The following is a 22,595-nucleotide window of genomic DNA, read 5'->3' on the forward strand; positions in this document are numbered from 1 at the left end:
TTGTTCATCTACAAAGTTATATCCTCAAAAAATTCCAGAAGATTAGTCAAGCATGATTTCCCCTTCATAAATCCATGCTGACTCTGACCTATCCTGTTACTGCTATCCAAATGTGTCGTAACTTCGACCTTTATGCTGCCTTTCCTCTTTCCTTCCAATGTATTAGTTCACAATTCTTTGTACTGAATTTCATTTGCTACATTTCTTTCCAGTTCTCCAACTTGTCTGTCCTCTTGAAGTTGATCACAGTTCTCCTCACAGTTCACAATACTTGCAGTTTTTTTTTTAATCAGAGCTATAGGGAGAGGCTGAACAGGCTGGGGCCGTTTTCCCTGGAGCGTCGGAGGCTGAGGGATGACCTTATATAGGCTTATAAAATTGAGGGGCTTGGATAGGGGAAATAGGCAAAATCCTTTCCCTGGGATCGGGGAGTCCAGAACTAGAGGGCATAGGTTTAGGGTGAGAGGGGAAAGATATAAAAGAGACCTCAGGGGCAACTTTTTCACACAGAGGGTGGTACGGGTTTGGAATGAGCTGCCAGAGGAAGTGGTGGAGGCTGGTACAATTGCAACATTTAAGAGGCATTTGGATGGGTATATGAATAGGCAGGGTTTGGAGGGATATGGGCCGGGCGCTGGCAGGTGGGACTAGATTGGGTTGGGATATCTGGACGGGTTAGACTAAAGGGTTGAATTTCCATGCTGTACATCTCTATGACTCTATCTGTATATTTTTTTATCCCCAGTTCTTGAGCATTGCGGGGTGAGAAATGAAGTGAAGATGATGAAGCTAGTGAGCTGCCTTCTCTAGCTTCACCCTAATAATATTGTCCTGCCTGAATTTTGGGAGAGGAAATCTGCCATGATTAGTAAGGATCTAACTCATGTAGCTGGACGATACTTAAATGATGTAAATGGGACATGCATGTTGCTTGAAATGTGATTATGGCCAGCCAGTTATTGATAAATTGGTGAAAGCACAGGATTTCAGACAAAATAAGTCATGTATCTTAGAAAGAATTTCTTATATATAAGGAGTTTTGGTAGTTCAAATAGATTGCACCTTTCCTATACATCCCGCCTTAACCTTTGCAGATTTGTTAATCCTCTGCCCTAGATAACTGTGGAACACTATTTTGGATCAGGCAGTGGTCTGACTGTTCTTCAAATGGGCCAGCCTGCTTTATCTCACGTCTGACCGTTGCCAGTGTTAGCATTTTCCCCATCAGGTTCAGGCTGGCACCACTGGATGTGCGGATGAATTTGTGGAGCTCAAGTCTCAGGATGTTTTGTGTGGGGCATTAATTAGAAGGCTTTTGCCCCATCAACCTTGCATCCTTGATTCCTGCCCTGACTTAACATTACCTATTCAGCCCCATCTTGAGGGGCAAAAGGAATTCAGTAAATATACATTGCTTTTAAAAATGGTGATGAGTCTAGAGACTGGCTTCAAAAATAGAGATATGAATATGAGGACATTTAAGCACATAGATAAACAATGATTTGTTGGATAGGAGACAGTGAGTTAGTGAGTGCTTAGAAGTTGTACATCTGGAATCATAGTATTACTTTTATTCTGTTAATTGATGGTTTGTTCGTAATTTATCTGTAAGGATGTGATTGAAATACAAGAATCACGACATAAAGTTGTTGAAGTTATTCATGTATAGGCTTTGGCATATAAAAGGGATGATTTTTAAAGACTTCTGGAAGCTGTGGAAAATGTGATTTATAGCAAAATTCTGCAATGAGTAAATGAAGACCTGAGCAAGTATGGTGAGTCCCTGTTTCTTGAACCTTCAGGGAGATTTGTTTTTGGAAATTTGCAAAAGCAATTCACCAAAGTTTATTAGCACCATTATATGTGACATTTGAGCTTGAACAGTCTTATACCCCCATCATCTCTCAGTTTAGTCTTCAGAAGCACAAGAATCCATCTTCAAAGTGTCATTCAGGAGGTAAATTTATTAAATTGAGAAAAGAATAAAGAATATCATAGTCCCAAAATAAATATATTCCGATCATCTATACTCCTCTTAAACTAAAGTAACTGCATTCTAAACTCTTGAAACCTCTTCCAAACTTGATGTAATTTTTTAAACTTTATGTTTTGGAAAAGAGTATGTTCATTTTGTTCCAGAGGACAAAACTCCTACCTGATAAATGTTCCCCATCAAATGACCTTGTATTTTAGAGCTGAGCATGAGAAGGTAGTTGGCTTGTGATTTTGTTATTTTTTGAATAACAATATTTCTGTTTAATGCTGTGATGCAATATCAATCAACAGACTTAAAAATCAAGGAGTTACTTTGAATTTTGAGAGTCGGTGCAACTTTCTGGTCATTGGAACTTTTTATGTCAAGACTTGAAACAATGGCTACCAGCACAAATTAAAAACCAAACATCATTTGTCAGAGCTACAAACTGAGTCAAGCTTATACTTGAGCTAAGTAGTGTTATTACTAAATAGTCATATTAAGTACTCGAGTCCAATATCAATTTTGTATGCAAGGGATCTATTATTATGTCACTATTTTTAAGAAGATTATTTATTATATTTCAGGAAATATACCCCACATCTAATACAGCCAAGTTAGGGAACATGAACATGTCTGCTAATTTCCCACAAACTTGATATCTTACATTGCTTTCAGTTATTGAGATCTCCCAGTATCAAGTCAATTTTTGACAAAACCATTATCACCTTTTTCATGCCTAGTTGCCTAGGATTTGAAAGCCCTGCCAAAAGTACAACTTGCTTGCAAGATACGCAAGTAAACATGTCATATTTAGTGATTTTAGTAATTACCATGTGAAAATCACTCAATTCCCCATAGTCCATCACTTCTCTATACACCAGACCTTTTCTTGCCAAGAAGTAGCAAAGAAATTTAACACAATCTGTATGATACTATTCTCTTTAAGTTCTTTTTAAAAAAATTAATCTGCTCTGAGTGTTCATCATAATGGTTCTTAAAAACTGGAAATAAATCTGAATCTATTTGTGTGGATATATTTTCAGCTTATAATTAGTATTCATGTCAGCATGCAAAGCATCACTGTTCCCGTCATGTCTTAAAACTTTATTGCTGGAATAGAAATCCCCCAGAGGAATTTTTAAATTAGAAATTACGAGAAACAGGTTGGCATTCAGATCTGCATCTTTTATCTCCTAAAGGAACAACAGCATATAGTACTGTTTCATTTCCCATTCTTCATTCTAACCATTTTGCACTGTTAAGGAGCACAAAATGAATCAGAATGTTGTTGAATTTAGAACAAATCAATTATTTGCCTGGGAGATATTTTAGATTTGAACTTATCTGCGGACTTTACTTTTTAATTTACTGTATATGGACGATTCAGTAATTAATTTGGTCAATCAATGAAAATTGACTAGCTGACTCATAATTACTTTTGACTGTATGTATGTGGACAAGAATGGGACAGGAAGGGAAGTGAACATGATAATTTGTGTTTCCAATTGTTCACATCTAACATAGTTTAATATTTTTATAATCAATTGGTGCTCCAGTATGACTAGCATGTTCATTTACAAGTATTGCTTTTCCTTTTTTCCTCTGGGTAACTCTCCAACAATTCTTTTTCTTTCTTTGAAAGAACACAACTATCATAAGCCCAATGACTTGGTTCAACCAGATTGCAAAGAGGTAATGAATGAAATATCACATGAAAGGTTACTGACAGGACAACTCAAAAATTGTTGAGTTTGAGGGTAAAATCTGAAAATGACTAAAGTTTCTTTGAGCTCTGAAGCAATTATTTTCCAAAAGGTATATCTGAAGAAGCTTTTTTTGAGAAAGAGGTTGAAGCCTGAGATGTTCAGAAATCTGTGAAGACAAGGTGATTATTTAACTGTCCAGTTAACTTTCATTTTTGAGCCGCAAGTATGCCTGCTATGGAACTTCATGTTGGTTCAGACAGATAAGTTATGCCAAAGTTTTTGTGAGAGAGAATGATTGGCACAGGAATTGCTATAACTAAACAGTGCATGAATAAGATATTGGGCACTTACGATCTAACCTTCAAATGGTTGATTCTGTAAGTTCATGATTAGCTTGGGAGCCCCAACTCTGACTATTTGTTCAAAGCTCCAGCAGGTGAGACAGAGAAGCAATTGTTCAAACCAGTGGCAGAAAACAACATTAAAATGCAAAACACTCAAAACCACTTTACTGATGTGCCTTAGGGGTGTTCTCAAGGCATCCCTGACGAGTTCAAACATTTCCGCCAATTCACGGTGGCTGACAAAAATGAAGAAAGCTAACTCAGAAAGTCACAGAACACAGACTATTAAAGAATAGGCAGAGAGAAGTCAGTGAGATTAAAAAAAAGTGTGATAATTCTAAGTAACTCATTCAATTGACCCTCAAATAACAACTGTACCACACCTGGCAGGACTTTAGGATTGTGAATTGTAAGTATCACCCATCTCACACAGGCCTGGAGGTAAGATGTCTCCACACTTGAGGGACTGCCGAAGATGAAAAATAAACTGTTAAATGTTAGCTCACATGAATTTGTATAGTTTTTTTTAATATTAATTGATTTATTTGTTTTGGAAGTTAGTTAAGAATGTACAGTTCTGCACATATGTAGTCTAGAGAAAAAATTATTGGTGCATGTCAGCAGATACGAATTTATACAGGTTTTTTTTAAAAGAAGTCGTGTTTTTTTTTGGAAATTCTATCAGCCAAGAGTGTATAATGCTGCACGTGTGCAATCTGGGTGAGAAATGTCCAAGCAATTTACCTTTGACTTTCCCATTCATTCCTATGGAATTGATGATTGACTTCAAGTTAAGATTGCATTCCTGAAAATGGTGACTTTAAATTATAAGGCTTTAAGTCAGGACTAGAAAGAGTATACAGCAAATCAGCACGACTGTAAGTAGACTTGAGAGATTGGAGTTGATTTAATTTCATTTAATTTGATTTATTGCAGTCACGTGAGTACAGTTAAAAGCTTTGTTTTGTGAACAATACAAGGCAGATCATAGCAAACAAGGACATACAGGTCATAGGGTGCTTAGAATGGTGCATAACAGGTTAAAACTGCACATGCCATGTGCTAAGCAAGATCAACATTATTTGAAGTTAGAGAGTCAATCTAATAATGGCAGGGAAGAAGTTGTTCTTGAATCTGTTGGTGCATGTGTTCATCTTCTGAATCTTCTGCTTTTGGAAGAGGTTGGAAGAGAGCTTTACCAGGATACGAGGAGTCTTTGATGATATTGGTGGCCTTTCCGCAATAACAAGAAGTGTAAATAGAGTTTGTGGATGGGAGGTTGGCTTTTGTGATTGCCTGGGCTGTGCACATAACTTTCTGTAGTTTCATATGATCCTGATGTAGAGGTAGTGGTGCTGGACTGGGGTGGACAAAATCAGAAGTCATGCGACATAAGATTTTACTTCAACAGGTTTGTTTGAAATCACAAGCTTTTGGTGCACTGCTGCTTTGTCAGGTAATGAAGGAACAACGCTGTAAAAGTTGTGTGTTCAAATAAACCCTGTTGGACTATAACCTTATGTTGTATGACTTCTGACTTACAATACTGGGAAGAGCAGTTGCTATACCAGACCGTCATGCACCTGGATGGAATGCTTTCTATGGTGCATCTATAAATGTTGGTGAAAGTCCTGAGGGATATGCCAAATTCCCTAAGCCACCTGAGGAAGAAGAAGCATTGCTGTGCCGCCTTAACTGTTGTGTCTATGCGGAAGGTCCAGTACAGTTTGTGGGTTATTGTCACTCACAGAAACCTGAAACATTCAACCCTCTCGATCTCCACTCCATTGATGTAGATGGGGCATGTCCTCCTCCTTTCTTCCTGAAGTCAATGATCATTTCTTTTGTTTTGCTGATCACTATCATTGCATCATGACACCAAGCACTCTGTCTCCTTCCTATGTTTTGACTCATCGTTGTTTGGTCTCTGTTCTACCATGGTGTTGTCATCAGCAAACTTGTGAATGGCATTCATTCAGAATTTGGCTTCACAGTTGTGAGAATACAGGGAATATGATAGATGGCTAATAACGTATCCTTGCAGAGCACCAGTGTTGAGGATTATTGTGGAAGAGGTACAGTTACCTAATTTCACTGTTTGTGGTCTCTGGGTCAGGAACCTGAGGATCTAGTTGCAGAATACGGAGCTGAGACCTAGGTCTTGGCGTTTTGACATTAGCCTGGAAAGGATTATGGTGTTGAAGACAGAACTGTAGTCGATATACAGGAGCCTGATTTATGTATCCAGTTGTTTAGATGTTCCAGGGATAAGTGCAGGGTTAGGGAAATGGTATCCACTGTGAACCTGTTTCATCAGTAGGCAAATTGCAGTAGATCGATACTGGCTGGGAGGCGTGAGTTGTTGTGGACCACGACCAGCCTCTTAAAGCATGATTATGGAGGTCAGAGTCACTGGGCAGTAGTCATTAAGACATGTCGCATGTGCTTTCTTTGGTAGTGGGATGATGGTGGTGGTCTTGAAGCAGGTAGGGAATTTGGCTTGTAGGCGGGAGAGATCGAGGATGTCACTGAATATCTCTACCAGTTGGTCTGCATAGGATCTAAGTGCATGGCCAGGGAGTCCATCTGGGTACATCGTTTTCCTCAGGTTGATTTTCAGGAAAATTAATCAGATGTCTGCAGTGGTGATAGAAGGAACAGGTGCATCTGGGGCGGATGACACCACACCGCTGGCATTTTGCTCAAGCTGAGCAGAGAAAACATTGAGCACATCAGAGAGGAGTGTATTTTTGTCCACTATCTTGCTCTGCTTCATTTTGTATCCCGTAAAGTTATGTAGACCTTGCTACAGGTGCTGGATGTCTGTATCGTTGGTTTAGGACGTGAACTTGGTCTGGTACTGATTCTTGGCATCTCCAGTGGATTTAAGGAGGTCGTATCTGGATTTTCTGTACAGATCTGCATCGTCCAATTTTAATGGCCTTCAGTAGGCAATGGATTTCCAAGTTCATCCAAGTTTTCCATTTGGGGAACACGTGGATTGACTTTGGATGCAGTCCTGCACGCACTTGCTAAGGAAGTCCCTAACAGTGGTGATATACTTGGTTGACCATTGAATTGGTCCAGTCCATTGAATCCAAGCAGTCCAGAGAAGCTCTTCCATTGCTTTGGACTGGCATTGTCCTACTTTCTGTGAAAGATCCTCCCATTTCACCTTCTGCTCATAAACTGGGAGGAGGAACACAGCATTGTGATCTGATTTTCCAAAGTACAGATGGGGTATGGAGCAGTAGGCATCTTTGAAGGCAGTGTAGCAATGGTCAAGGATGCTTGGTCCTCCAGTGGGGCAGGAGATGTATTGATGTATTTTGGCAGCACCCTCTTGAGGTTGGTCAGGTTAAAGACCACAGCGAACAAAAGCCTTGGGGAATTTTGTCTGCAGAGCATTTGTAGCAGTTTAAATTTCATCCGGAGCATTTTCACTTCTGCGTAGAGTGGTGTGTAGACTGCTGTCAGGATGATGGAGGTGAACTCACATGGCAGATAGGGCCTTGCATGAGATGTGCTGAGGCAGGAGGAGATTTAACGACACTGAATGGAGATCATCTTCAACGTTTAAGAGTTGAAATGTTCCATCACACGAAAACAGGTGATTGGTGACTTGTTGACTTCTGTGACTTTTTCCATTGGCAAAGTGGTTTAAATTAAGAGCCATTGTTTCACCTGAAAAATACAATTTGAATACATATATTTGGAAATACTTAACATCCAGATTACTTAATTAAATAGAGTCAAGATGACTGGGCAGGCAAAGCAATGCAGCTCTAAGAGCTGGTGGATGCTGGTGCAATCCATGGTAACAACATTTGTAGCATGAGGAATTGTACTCTGATTTGTTTAACTTGACTCCAAGATGTGGCTAGTTGCACATCAGGGAGGCATTAGGCTAGCAGGACACTATTTCAGGATTATAGTCACACCTTTTAGATTAATGACATCAAAGCCATTAAGTTCATACCTATTAGGCAGGGCTAAGTTTCCTCCAAAGCTAAATTCTGGATCCTAATACTTCTCACTGGCAGTCATACCCTCCTATTCCTGCAATTACTGTGAAATGATTAGGCAAGGTTTTTACCCGAGGATATGGAATCCAAAACAAAAGGGCGTAGGTTTAAAGTGAGAAGGGAAATATTTAAAAGGCACCTGAGGAGCAACCTTTCATGCAGAGGGTCGTGCATATGTGGAATGAACTGTCAGATAAATGGTTGAGGTGGGTACAATTACAAAATTTACAAAATATTTGGACATATTTACAAGGTATAAAGGGATATGGGCCAAATATAGGCAAAAGAGACTGGTTTAGTTTGGGAAGCTCAGGATGAATAAAGGGACTGTTTCCATGTTCTCTGATTGCAAGACACTCTGACTGTCCTCATGACTTGGAGGAGGGGAAAGCATTTAATTTAGCCAAAATTGCTGATTATGCAAAATATGTGAAAGGATATGTTGTGGTGGGTGAGGACATTATGAATCTGCAAGGGAATATAAATAGTTTGCGTGATTGGACAAAACTTGGCAGATGGAGTTTAATGTAGCAAAGTATTAAGCCATGCATTTTGTTTGGAAGAATCAAAAGGTAGACTGCTTTTAAAGAGAGAGTCTCCTAGAACCAACAGTTGTTTCTTCATTTCACTTCTTGGTGTCCCAAGTCGACTTAATTTCACAAAGTATTCAGGTTCATTATGCTGAGACCTCCAAATATCTTTTGATGCCAATTTTCATGGTGGACTATTGGATGATTGTTGGATAAAGTTCTATTGCATTGAAAGATTGACTTTATTTGAACTACTTGTTACAGTTCAGTTATTTGTCCAAACACAGAATCCAAAGTCTGTCTTCAGTGTTACTCATCTCCAATTACCTTTCTCAATCTTTTCATGCAGCTTTGATTCTTGATTGATCAACTACTTGTTTTTCTGTTTATTCATATCATGCTGTTTTTCATTACAGTTCTATTTTCCCTGTCAAACAAACATCCAAATGTTTCATGATTCATTTCTGCCTTGTCCTGTAACTGTTGCTTAAGCTGCTTCCTCAATGACTTACCCTCCATCATAAGGTCAGAAGAGTGATGTGCAGTCATCAGCAAACAATGTCCAATACCATTCCTGACTCCTTAAATATTGAAATAATCCATGTCCAAAGGTTGTAAGAACTGAACAATATCCAGTATTGGTTTGACGAGTGGACAGTTAAATTCACATCGTGTAAGTTCCAGGCAATGATCATTGCCAACAAGAGAGAATCTAACAATTGACCTTTGCTATTAAATAGCATTATCATCACTGTATTCTGCACTATTAACATCCTGGGATTAATCATTGATCAAAATTGGACTAGCTCAATAAATACTGTGGCTATAAGAACAGGTCAAAGGCAAGAGACTGTACAGTGAGCAACTCACTTCCTGGCTCTCCAAAGTCTATCCACCATTTACAAAGCACAAGTCAGGACTGTGATGGAATATGACCCACTTGGATGAGTGTAACTCTTATAGAATTCAGGAAGCTCGACTCTATCCAGGACAAAGTAGTCTGCTTTATTGGCCCCACATCCGTAAATATTCACCAAGTTGCAGCAATGTGTGTCATCTATCGACAAATGCTCCTCCAAGCTATTCACTGCCTAGACTTAAAACTATATTGTAGTTCCTTCAGTCAAACTCCTGGAAATCCTTCTCCACTGGAATCGTGGATTAATTAATGCCAAATGAATCATAGCAGTTCAAAAAGGCAGCTCCCCACCACCTTCTCAATGGCAACTAAGGATGGCAGATGAACGGTGGGCCAGTCAGTGACATTTACATCCTATGAAAGACTAAAATAAAGTTCTGGGTAAAAACAATGACTGCAGATGCTGGAAACCAGATTCTGGATTAGTGGTGCTGGAAGGGCTGATTTCGTCGATTTCGCTGCACTTTGAATGCTGCCTGAACTGCTATGCTCTTCCAGCACCACTAATCCAGAATCTAAAATAAAATTCTGTTAAAGGCCTGTTTATAAATGGCCATTCAATCTACTGTCCTTGATTCTTATCAAACGGTTGGACTATCGTGATTCATTAAAGTACCTCCTATTCCATTTTGACTTAGCAATTGACTTTTACACTTCAACAGACATCCTAATTAAGCAAAGTTAAATAAAAAACCTACCACAGTTGTGCAGTATGTTTATCCATTTGTGCATTTATCAAGCTCTGACTCTTGTTCACTCTATCATTCCCTAATGGCAATTATTCCTCTAGCTTTGTTTCAAGAGGAATAAAACTGTAAGCAGCTTCCAGTTAAGCAAAACTTAAAAATGAAAATCTATTTCTTTACCTATTTCAAGTGAATTATATAAACTTGACATATTTTTAATTTCTATCAAAATTTCATTCATTTAGAATCTATTACAACCCCAATTTTTTCCTTTGAACTGTAATCTTTATAATGTTGCCAAACTTTGTGTCTCTAAATTTAGATATGTAAGTTTCTCTCCCACCATCCCAGTCCTTAATTAATAACATGCGTAGTTAAACCCAAATAATGCCACTGTTTGCATCCTGCCAACTATAGTTCCTATTCATTATTCCTATTCTGCCTCCTGCTGCTCAGCCCATTTTCTAATGACATGTTGTGTTAAGTCATTCTGTATGAAAGGAATGTAAGATAAATGAAAGCTCGGCAACCTCCATCTCTGAATTTGTATTCATATCCAGCTATGGAGGTTTTCATACATGAAGCAAAACATTGCAGGTGCTGGAAATCTAAGAGAGAAACAGAAAATGCTGGAAGAGGTAATACTCCAGTTCAGTCACATTTTTAAGAATGAGCACAGTGTTCTGACACAAGGTCATAGATTTGTAATGTAAATTTTGCTTTGAATTCCATAGATTCTGCCATACCTGCTGAGTATTCCCAACATGTTCTGTTTCTCATACAATTTTCCACACCTGGCTCTGCAGTTGTCTTGCACCTTACTGTAAGTTTCAGTTTCTTGGCTATATTTCATAGCTCAATGCTGCTCTCTCCCATCTTAACCCAGTGCACTGAAATTGGTTTTCCGACAGTCTTGTAATAAGCAACCTGCAATGCCATTTTAATCCAAATAAAAGCTATATCACAACTTCTATGTTCTAAGTTTTGTTCCATCCTTCATTTTGAACTTAACTCACTGCCTTAGCAGCCAATACTCTCAGTAGTTTTCAGATATCATAGAAAGCTTCCCATTTCAAAGACCATCCCCATGGCATTGACCATCCACATGGGTTAGGTGTCGAGGTAGAAATTTTAATTAGTGGTCCTGGACACCCTGACTGTATCTTGTCTTGGAAGTAACTGGACAGTTTAAAGTTCAACTGTTTACTTGAAGTTCCCAATGCTTCCCGGGGAAGATAAGCAATCTAACCACAGTGATAACATGCTCAGGCTATTGTGTCCAAGTGTGACCATCTTTCAGAATCTTTCCGTAAAAATGACCCATTTGCCTTATTTTTTAACCATTGCATTGTTCAGGCATGTTGTTTGGTAGTATTCAAAAGATGGCAAAACTCTCTTCATTTTATCATAACTTGAAGATATAGTTCCAAAATGTCACAGCTTGAATCCTTTTCATGGCAGCAATAGTGTACAAATTATGCTCGAATCTTCTCATGACCTGTGCTGCCTATTTCTTCTGCAAACTTCCAAGCCTGATTTTGGTTGACGTGTTCAGTGTAGCATCATCCAGAGAATTCTGCAGGAAGGAGTACTGTCCTGAGATGACAGTTCATAGCCACTTTTTAAGACACTATCTGCCATACAGTAATTGCAATGGTTTTGTCTGAATATTAGTAAATTAATGCATGGCTAAATGGATAGGTGTGTAGGTGAGAGGGTAATCAGCGGTATTTGGATTGGGGATTAGTTGGGCCTTGCGGCACAGATGGGCATGGTTTTGGGGTTGGTTGAGAGATGACAGGTATTTATCTATGTTTTAAACTGGCTAATGTATTCTGGGCATCTACAGGTAGTTCTTCTGTAATGCAATGGTTGCGTTCTTGTGCAACCCCATATTATAGAAAAATCACACTTTAGCAACAGCATTTAAAGTGATTGTATTACAGCCAACACACTTTTAAGTTCACACTTTAGAAACTATGTCCCCAATTTGTCAACTGCGTTTCAGTAAATCCACATTAATGAAACATGAGTTATATCAGAACGGCCTGTATTCCTGATAAGATTGTCAGAATTTACTGAAGTCTTAGACTCTAGTTGTTAATAAATGTGAGATCATCAATTTGGTAGAAATAACAGTAAAAAGAACTATTATTCTAACAGTAAAAAGTTACAGCATGCTGCTGTGCAGAGGAATCTGGGTGTCCTTGTGCATGAATCACAGAAGGTTGGTCTACAGGTGCAACAGATAATTAAGGAAACAAATGGAATTTTGTCCTTTATTTTACTGAAGGGAGTGAGTTTAAAATCAATGAGGTTATGTTGCAGCTGTATAGATTGTTGGTGAGGCCACACCTTGAGTACTGTGTGCAGTTTCTGTCTCCTTACTTGAGAAAAGATGCACTGGGACTACAGGTGGTGCAGAGGAGATTCACTCGGTTGATTCCAGAGTTTAGTTGTTTGGCTTGTGAGGAGAAACTGAGTAGACTGGGATTATATTCATTGGAATTTAGAAGAATAAGAGGGAAAGAATACAGAAATATATAAAATTATGAAGGGAATAAATAAGATAGAAGTGGAGGGAATGTTTTCATTGGCAGGTGAAACTAGGGCCAAGAGGACACAGCCTCAAACTTAGGCGGAGCAAATTTAAAACTGAATTGAGAGGGAACTTCTTCGCCCAGAGGGTTATGAATTTGGGGAATTCCCTGTCCAGTGAATTAGTTGAGGGTTCCTCCTTGAATGTTTTTAAAGTTAAGATAGATAATCTTTTGAACAGTGTTGGGACAGATCCTCTGTCCCCGTGTTCATTTGGAGGAGAGAGACACCGGGTCTGATTAAAAGTATAAACAGGTTTAATGAGAGAGAATCGTACACAGTACAGTGAGGTGTCTAGCTCACTGGAGAAGGCGTTCTGACTATTTTTTAAATTTGTCTATCCTTTTGTTCTCTCACATTCCAGAGTTACATCCTTATTTGATAAAAAGCAGAATTTTCGTATGTGATTGGGTCTCACCTGATAACGTTCTATTACCTCAGTTTGAGCTACGTGCATCTAGACACGGCTCTAATGTCCTGTTATCTCTCACCCTCCCTGGGCCCTCTTCAGGCTATGCCATCAGCTTTTCAGTCTGTTCTTAGTGTAACATAATGGCTTACTGTTGTCTAGTGAAGCTAACAAGTTCCAGAGTTGCTAATACTACCTTACGTGAGCACTACCTAACAATAAAGTTTCTTACACTACCTAACCTTAATAATGGATCCCAACAACAGGAAAGGAATTAAGGGTTACAGTGAGAGAACAGGTAAGTGGAAGCTGAGGTTATGAAAAGATCAGCCATGATCTAATGGAATGGTGAAGTGGGCTCAAAGGGCCAGATGGCCTACTCCTGCTCCTATTTCTTATGTTCATTCAGAAATGGGGGCAGTCCTATAGTGTCCTTGAAATAGGGCAATTGTTAGATAGAAATTTTAATTTATTGTGCAATTATCATGTAGATCCATCCATCAGTCCATCCACAAAATCCCAAGACAGATCTTCAGTCATGTTTCCAATCTCTGAAAATGAAGTGACTCGAAGATTAGATCCCTAATCTCATGATTCCTATTTGTTAAATGTGGTTCCACATACGTGCCCTATCCTTCCTGCCGAACCTCCACTTTATTACAAAAAATGGCATAGGTAAGCCATGTGTGAATGCATGTATAAGTCTACATGTAATCGTCATAATATAATGCCTTCTTCTGTGGCAGGTTTTGTGGCAAGAGAGCATTTAATGAGGAGTGAGGGTAGCGGGTTGTCCTGCAGCCTTTCCACCCCAACTCGATTAATTCAGTAGTCTGATGGCTGGGAATGGAATTAGGGCTTCTGGCCCTAATGCCATTTATAATGAGGTTCATAAATGGGCAATTACTATTGTTTAAGGCCTCATCCCAACACAAACAATGCTGTCTGAGACAGGTGGGCTCAGCACACAGGGATTATGATGAAAACAAACCACGCAGGATTGTTTCTGGACTCCTGGATCCTGTCTTGAGAGTTAATCCTAATTTGTTAAGTGAACCATTCTAAATTAATTCTGCAATCTCAAACTATTTACACTTTACCAGGGAATAAACTAAAAGTGGGGCCTGTGCGACCTTCCTCCTTTTTCTGCTATGCCAATTAACTATTGTAAGCCACATATTTGCAGGCTGCAATAACTGCGTGGTTTCATAATTGCCTTGTTTGTTATATTTCAATCGGCTATTAAGTGATTCGAGCACTTGGATGTAATGCTTGACTTCGGACTATGCCAATCCAGTCGCAATAGATAAATGCAACCGAGCACTTCACCTTAATTTTATATATTTCAGGACAAAAACAATCATTTGTGACAAGTGTTTTTTTTACTTGTTTTACAGTCAAATATGTTTTCATTGAAATGATGCCTTTTCAAGTGTCATTTTTGCATAGCTGACCGTTATCATTTAATTTGCCTCATCGCATCTCAATCTCATAGCTGTGTAATCTTGTCCTTTAGTCTGCAAGACAGTTTTGGTCTTTAAATTCATTACTTATTCTTAGGGCTTCAAAATGCTCACTCAAATATTTCAAAATCTTAATTTTCTACAATTGGTGTACCTGTGCTGATACTTCAGAAATGTGGAGTGGGTGATGCTCTGTATTATTAAGTAAGCTGATAAGTGTTTGTCTTGATATTCTCTTGAATACAATGCTGATCTTAAATATCCTGAATTTGGGCCCAGATCTAAACTTGCCTTCATTGATCAGACCTTTGATTTTAGAATCTGGAATGGCATTTGAGGTTGTGCAGTTCCAGTTGCCCTACTATAGGAAGAATATCATTAAATTGGAGAAGGTTCAGAAAAAAATTACCAAGATGTTGCCAGGAATGGAGAGTTTCATTATAAAAGTAGGTTGGATAGGCTGGAACGTCTTTCACTCGAGTACAGGAGAGTGACCTTATAGAGGTTTATAAAATCACGAGGAGTACAGATAAGGATGAATAGCAATGGGTGATAGATGAACAGCATGAGGGTGGCGGAGTTCAAAAGGGGACATTTTTAAGGCGAGAAGAGAAAATTTTATAAGAGACAAGAGGGGCATTTTTTTGACAGGAGTGATTTGCATATGGAATGAAACGCCAGAGCAAGTGACAAATGCGGATACAGTTACAACATTTGAAAGACATTTGAATAAGTCCATGAATAAGAAAGATTTGGAGGAATATGGGCCAAATGCAGGCAAGTGGGACTAGATTAGTTTGGGAACATAGTCAGCGTGGACTGGTTGGACTGAACAGTCTGTTTCTATGCTGTATGACCCTCTGACTCTATAAAATGAAGTCAACCAGGAATGCAACAAAGTGATCACCTTGTTACTGAAACTGGACACCTGTTCATTACAGTCTTACTGAAACAAAGTAGGATAACAGAAAAATGTAGTTAAATAAAAAAGATAGAGTTCCTTTTAAAATACAGCTTCTATTTTAATACAGCTTTAAAATACATCATTGAATTACAGCTTGTGGAGCTGAGATTCTGACTTCCCCAAATGCCCTATTAATGTATTTGAAGCAGCTAAATGCAATTATGCTTACCTTTGAGTCAATCTGAAAATTGTTTCTCAAATGTGTGGCACAGCAAGGCACACATGGGGTTGTGTGAACCAACCACAAGGCCACCGAAGGACATATCAATCATAAGGCTTGGCAGACATCGTCTTAGTTTCAAGGGACTAATGTCCATGGAGGTACCTGGTCTGATGTATGCTGGAATAGTCAAATTGAAAGGAAACAAATGGTTTCAGCAACATATACTTTTGGACAAGGATGGAGTCTGTTGATTTCCTGGAGTTAGAAGTAGGTGATTTTAGTGAAGGTGTGACTATGTTTGGGAGTAGCTCATATTGGTATTAGATATAGTACAAGCAGTCTGAAAACTTAGTAATAGTAGAGACATGGTAGAGATGGAGGTGAATCAGAGCTGGGTGTGGTCACTGTACATCTGAAAGGTTTTCTTTGGATGATGACATTGAAGGGTAGAACAAAGGCAGTATAAGGAGAGGATGAAGAAACATTGGGGTGGGACACCAGAATTGTTAATGTAGAAGTCGGCAGATAAACTATTGCTGGTGATTCTCTGGCTTTTACAAAACAACTCAGAAGTCCCATGACACCAGCTTATCGTCCAACAGGTTTATTTGAAATCGCAAACTTGCAGAGTGCAGCTCCTTCGTCAGATGAAGTGTCTTCACCTTGACTTCATTTGACATAGGAGCAGCTCTCCAAAAGCTTAGGATTTCAAATAAACTGTCTGGACAATAATCTGGTGTTGTGTGACTTCTGACTTTGTCTACCCAGTCCAACCCCGGCACCTCCATATTGTGATAAAATAGATGAGAATGGAAGCAATTGCATCAAATGGATGATAGCGAAGAGCTGTTGGAGCTGAAATTTGCAGCCAGCTGTGTCAAAAGTCCTCAAGGATGAAGAAGGATAGTTTATCTTTGTCATGTGGACTATGATTTCTGATAATACTTCAGTATTGTTGCAGACAGAAACCCAGTTATGGGGATGCAAACATGAAGTTCCAAGTCATTTAATCACAGATTTCAGAACAGTAACACATTCATTGAAATTCTGAGAAAATTGAGGGGTTGGAAATAAGGTAGCAGTTGGCAATGACAGAAAATTCAAGTTTTGTTTGAACTAAGGTTGGTGATGTTAGAAGAGAAAAAATAACTCCTTGTATTTTCAGTTTCATGAAAGTAAAGAGCATTGAGAGGTGGAGCAAAGGTTGATTGATTGACCAGATAAGCCTGACAAGATAAGCTTGGAGGTGAAAGGAGAGGAGAGAAAGAAGTGTGAGAAAATTCTAATTTCAAGGTTTCAGCAGGAATGAATGGTCAGAGGAAATTAGAGCTGAAGAAAGGAAGGAAGCAGCAGAGGTAGCTGAACAAATAGTCTCGATCTTTGTGACAAAATAAAATCCATGAGTTTGAACTTGAAGTTAGAGGATAAGGTAGAAGAGAAATATGACTTAAGTAATCAGAAGTTGTGTATTATTTTTGCATCTGTTTAACTTTCTCACTCCATACATTCATCCTTCTTCACCTCATTATCTGGCTGTGCTGTTGTTGTTCATCCTTCAAGTAAAATATGTCCATGGTTATTGCCTGGAGTGTTTAATAGAGTTTCAGTGGCTGTGTATGTAACTAGTAAGACTAACGTTGATGCTACATAGTCCTTAAACAGGATTTTTGTTTGCAGGGGACAGCAAAGCCTCATGATACTTTGTGAGGCTGGCAGATCTGATAATGGATGATTAAATCCGTTTTCCACAAAAGCGATTTAAACATTTGTCCTTGGCCAATGCTACTTCATAAGTGTCCATGTGGGTACAGTGTATTATCCCAGAAACGCTGAAAACATGGTTTCTTGAAACATTTGCTGTAGAATTGCAACTATCCAGAATCAGTACTCTCATTCTCGCTTGAGCATACAATGAGGTGGATCATAGAACCATAAGAGGGTTTAGATTTGAGTGGTGCTGGAAAAGCACAGCAGGTCAGACAGCATCCGAGAAGCAGGAAAATTGATGTTTCAGGCAAAAGCCCTTCATCAGCCGCATTGAACCATAAGATCCCTTCAACAGGGAAGTAGGCCATTCGGCCCATTGAGTCCACACCAACTGTCCAAAGAGCATCCCCCCAGCCCATCCTACCCTATTTCTGAAACCCTGCACATCCCATGGCTAACCCACCTAGCCCACATATCCCTGAACACTAAGGGGAATTTAGCATGGCCAGTTCACCTAACATGCACATCTTTAGACTGTGGGAAGAAGCCAGAGCACCTGGAGGAAACCCACACAGACACAGGGAAATTGTGAAAACGCTATACAGAGTCACCCAAGGGTGAAATTGAATCTGGATTCCTGGCGCTGTGGGACAACAATGCTAACCACTGAGCCAGCATGCCATGTTGGAATACACATTGCTGGTTTAATGTACACCAACTAACATTATTTTCCAAACAACACATAAATGCCAATGCAGTTCACCTTTAAACATCTCTCGGGTGGCTTCAAGAAGTTTCCACACCATGTTTTGTGAAACTGTGATGTTGAAGAAAACACTGTGGTTGCAAATAAATATTATAAAAATAAAAATGTGCTTTTAAGCTCAAGAACTCACTTGAAAAGAGCAACCTTTCTTCCTGCAATAATCTTACATCGGCTATGAAACTCAATAGTGTTCTGGTCCATTGATTTGTTTGAAAATTCAGGCCTTAATGAACCTAATGCACAACTGTGCCTCAGAAACAGGGGTCCAAGGCATTTTCAATTGCATTGTCCAACGCTGTTTGAATCAAGTGTTCTACAAGCTTCAAGAATTGACCAGTGTGGGGAACCAATGCCAATATGCAAATAAAAACCGCTTGCCAAAAATCACAATATTTCCTTTCAAGAGGTTGTTGGAACAAATGGTGTTGCATAAAATGAAGTATGAAATTTTTGGATATTTTTGATATTTTGTCACCAATTGTAAACAATATTTTGGGGTGGTAATTCAATTAAATAGCTGTAGCAGAAAGGTGCTTTTATACTGCTACTTTTACACTGTCACTTAAACTTGAATCTCAGAAGAATACCCTTATTACCATGACTGCACAATGAGCATCCTTGTAACCTCTGGATGATAATGTGAACACTGCAGCCAGAAAATAAATGAGGACTATTGAAAGTTATGTTGATTTAAATTGCTTCATATTGTTAGAAAACACGATTCATGCCATGAACCTGGAATAAATTTTTACCTAGGTTACAGAGAAGGCTGAATAATACATGTTCAATGCTCATGAATTCTGTAATGACTTCCAACTTGGAGAAGCTGAACTTAGTCCAATGTAGGTGGAAATACTATCAGTATTTTTGCATATATATTTAGAGATAAATTTCAGGAAAAAAAAAACCTAGTATAGTAATAATTGCAGCGTGCTGAAAAATAATGGTTAATTTTTGACATCTGCTCCATTTTTTCATTATTCCTTTATATTCTTTGAGTTCGCGATTGTACAAATCTAACGTTTGTGCCAAATACATGTGAGATAAAGAATTCCAAGGATTCATAACCCTCTAATGGATGATTATTCTCCGCTTTACCATCATAAATACTCAACCTCCTATCCAGAGAAACCTGGAAAGATAGTAACTTTGACAAGTAATTTTGATTTGAATTTGATGTAACCTTGCAGTGAATAAAAACCACATTGGAACTCATTAAGTGGAAGATAATTATCCAATTTCTCCTTATCTGGAGCTTTAAGCCTATTAGAGGAGGCCACTGATGTCTAAACTCTGGAATCAGCTTTTCAAATAGCTGATTCCAAGTCAAAATTGAAATCAAATGAGAGAAGAATACGAATAATATTAGTGCCTGTTAACAAATATAGGGAAACTATTCCTTTCAACAAAAATATTTCCTAAATATGGAGTCATAGAGATGTACAGCATGAAAACAGACTCTTTAATCCAACTCATCCATGCCAACTAGATGTCCTAACCTAATCTACTCCCATTTGCCAGCACTTGACCCATATCCCTCTAAACCGCCCACTGTTTATTTACCCATCCAGATATCTTTTAAATGCTGTAATTGTAATCAGCCTCCACCACTTCCACTGGCAGCTCTTTCCAAGCACTCACCACCCTCTGTGTGAAAAGTTGCCCCTTAGGTTTCTTTTATATCTTGCCCCTTTCACCCTAAAGCTATGCCCTCTCGTTCTGTACTCCCCCACCCCAGGGAAAAGACTTTGTTTATTTATCCTATCCGTGCCCCTTATGATTTTATACACCTCCATGAGGTCACCCCTCAGCCTCCAACGCTCCAGGGAATTCAGCCCCAGCCGATTTAGCCTCTTCCTGTAGCTCAAATCCTCCAACCCTCGCAACATCTTTGTAAATCTTTTCTGAACCCTTTCAAGTTTCACAACACCCTTCCAAGAGGAAGGAGATCAGAGTTGCATGCAATATCCCAAAGGTGGCCGAGCCATTGTCCTGTACAGCCACTTGGATGCATCCTTTCTCATATGCATTAAGTGGATAATATAAAACAAAGTTTTCAATGAATTTCTTGCATATCATGTAGCCAAATGTCGAATTTATAACAATGTTTCCAGAGATGAGGAACTTCAGTTGTGAGGATAGATTGAAAATGTTGACACTGTTCTTCTTGGATACAGGAGACCTGACAGAGGTTTCAGAATCATGAGCAGGCTGGAAAAGTGGATAAGGAAAGCTTATAAAAGAAACAAGAACTAGAGAGCTTAGATTTAAATAGATTTGCAAAGGAACCAAGGATAATATGAGGAAAATCTTTTTCAGATGGAGGTAGTTAGGGTGCATGGTGCACTGACTGCATGTGAAGCAAAGACATGTTCAATTGACATACTCCAGGGAGCACTGGATGATTATTTAGATAAAAGTAATATGTGAGGATATGGGGGAAAAGCAACAAGTTAGCACTATGTAACAGCACTCATTTAAGAAACTAGTGCGGGATGACCTGCTCCTATGATGTAACACTTGTGTGATTTCAAACAGTCAAGATATTCTAATATTTGGTTAGATAACATGTTTCTTCAGGTTTTCAACAAATGCAAGCAGAAATTGATGCAGATCCATGAACAAATGTGCAAATGCTGTGGTTAGATTGATTAAAATAAATCATTGTTCAAGCTCATTTGAAAAGCTGAGTCATCGTCTTGAGAAACAGTGATTCTGATGAGAAAAGTGGAGAAAAATGAAGGAAGTGTTACAAATATATTCAAATATCTTTGGAGGAGAAAGAGCTCGAGGAGGAACTAATGGTGAAACACTGATCCCACGGTATAAGATCTTTCACCAGTCTGGCTCAGTTGTCAAACCATTGTCATGGATGGCAAGTTACACATTACATTTTCCATCCTGAAATATGTTTGTTTCTGATACTCAACGTTATGACAAGGAGAGAACACACCAAGGACAAGGACTGATTTGAACATTTTTACCACCAGACTGTGGGCAAGAAAGCCTACACTGGCCTCACAATTACCTTGACCTTTGTATTACCTGCTTACTTCATCATTCAGGTGCCTTGAGGCATTGCAAACTTTGGAATCACATGAGGCGTGAGTTCATTTGATAGCTCTATTACATTACTTTGTGTGATTACCATTGAAACAAACGTAACCCTAAGAACAACTTCATGAAATGCTGGGCAAAGAGCAGCTTCATCAACAGTTACCCATTTGGTATTTCTGACAGAGACACCAATGATATACCCTGTGACCAAGTTACTGATGCATTAGTGCAAATGGAGAACCTGTATAGGAGCATGTGAAAATGAGCAGTGAGCATCTCATTCATAAGCATTCATGTACGAAATAAGGCTTATGTTTCTCATAACTCCCCTTCAAGAAACCTCATTCTTCTCTTGAGCATGCTTTCAGTTGACTTTTTTGCATCATCAAGGTATAGCCTATACCTTTCGGACAGATTATTGTTGCCCACCAGGTGACATCTCATCCAAATTCACTTGGAGTTGTGTCATGTCTTGAAACAGGCACTTCTTAGCAAAGACATTTTGACAACAAACCCATATTTGATCCCATCTCTGGCACATACAGAAATAAAATCAGACATTGTCAAACCTGCTTAGTATCTCCTGCTTGTCTTCAGATTTTGCAAAAAATATCACAAACTGAGACAGACCTATTTCATTAGCGCATTTTCTTACACTGAAGTGTGTTTGCTAAAATTAACCCGCTTGTTGTGATGTAATTATTCAAATTCTGACTGGTTTTTCCACCTGTTAAAACTGAGGAAATATTATATTGCCGTTTCCTGAGTGGATTAGACATTTTATCACAAAGGAAGAAAATGGTGATTGCAATAAGATGATTTGAAGCATGAAAATTTCTTCCAATAATATAGTTTCTTTCTCATCATGAAATGCACACCATTTTCTGAAGCTTGTAATTTACTACCAAGTTGTTTTTTGATCTGCCTCCTTGTACAATAATATTAGTCTGTAGCAGCAATGAATATTTTCCTTTGTGGCCATACTTTACAACAATTTTTATTAATTCATGGGTGCTGCTCCTTTAAATGTCCAGAGCTAGACCATCAGCTGATGCTTCAGTTAGTTTCCTTTTTGATTTGCCAATTTTCCTCCTAAAAATGTGCTTACAATTTTCCATTACAATAGAAATGTCTCCAGATTTGATCTTGAAAACTTGCTTCAAATTTGCTTTGGAACTGTTCTGCATTCTGTAACACAATTAGCAAAATTTTGAGATTTATATCAGCCATGTGGCTCACCAACTACTCAGTCTTAAAGTATTATTGTTACAGCTGTGTTC

Source organism: Hemiscyllium ocellatum, chromosome 12 (genome assembly GCF_020745735.1).
Source record: "Hemiscyllium ocellatum isolate sHemOce1 chromosome 12, sHemOce1.pat.X.cur, whole genome shotgun sequence".
In the NCBI taxonomy this organism is placed as follows: Eukaryota; Metazoa; Chordata; class Chondrichthyes; order Orectolobiformes; family Hemiscylliidae; genus Hemiscyllium; species Hemiscyllium ocellatum.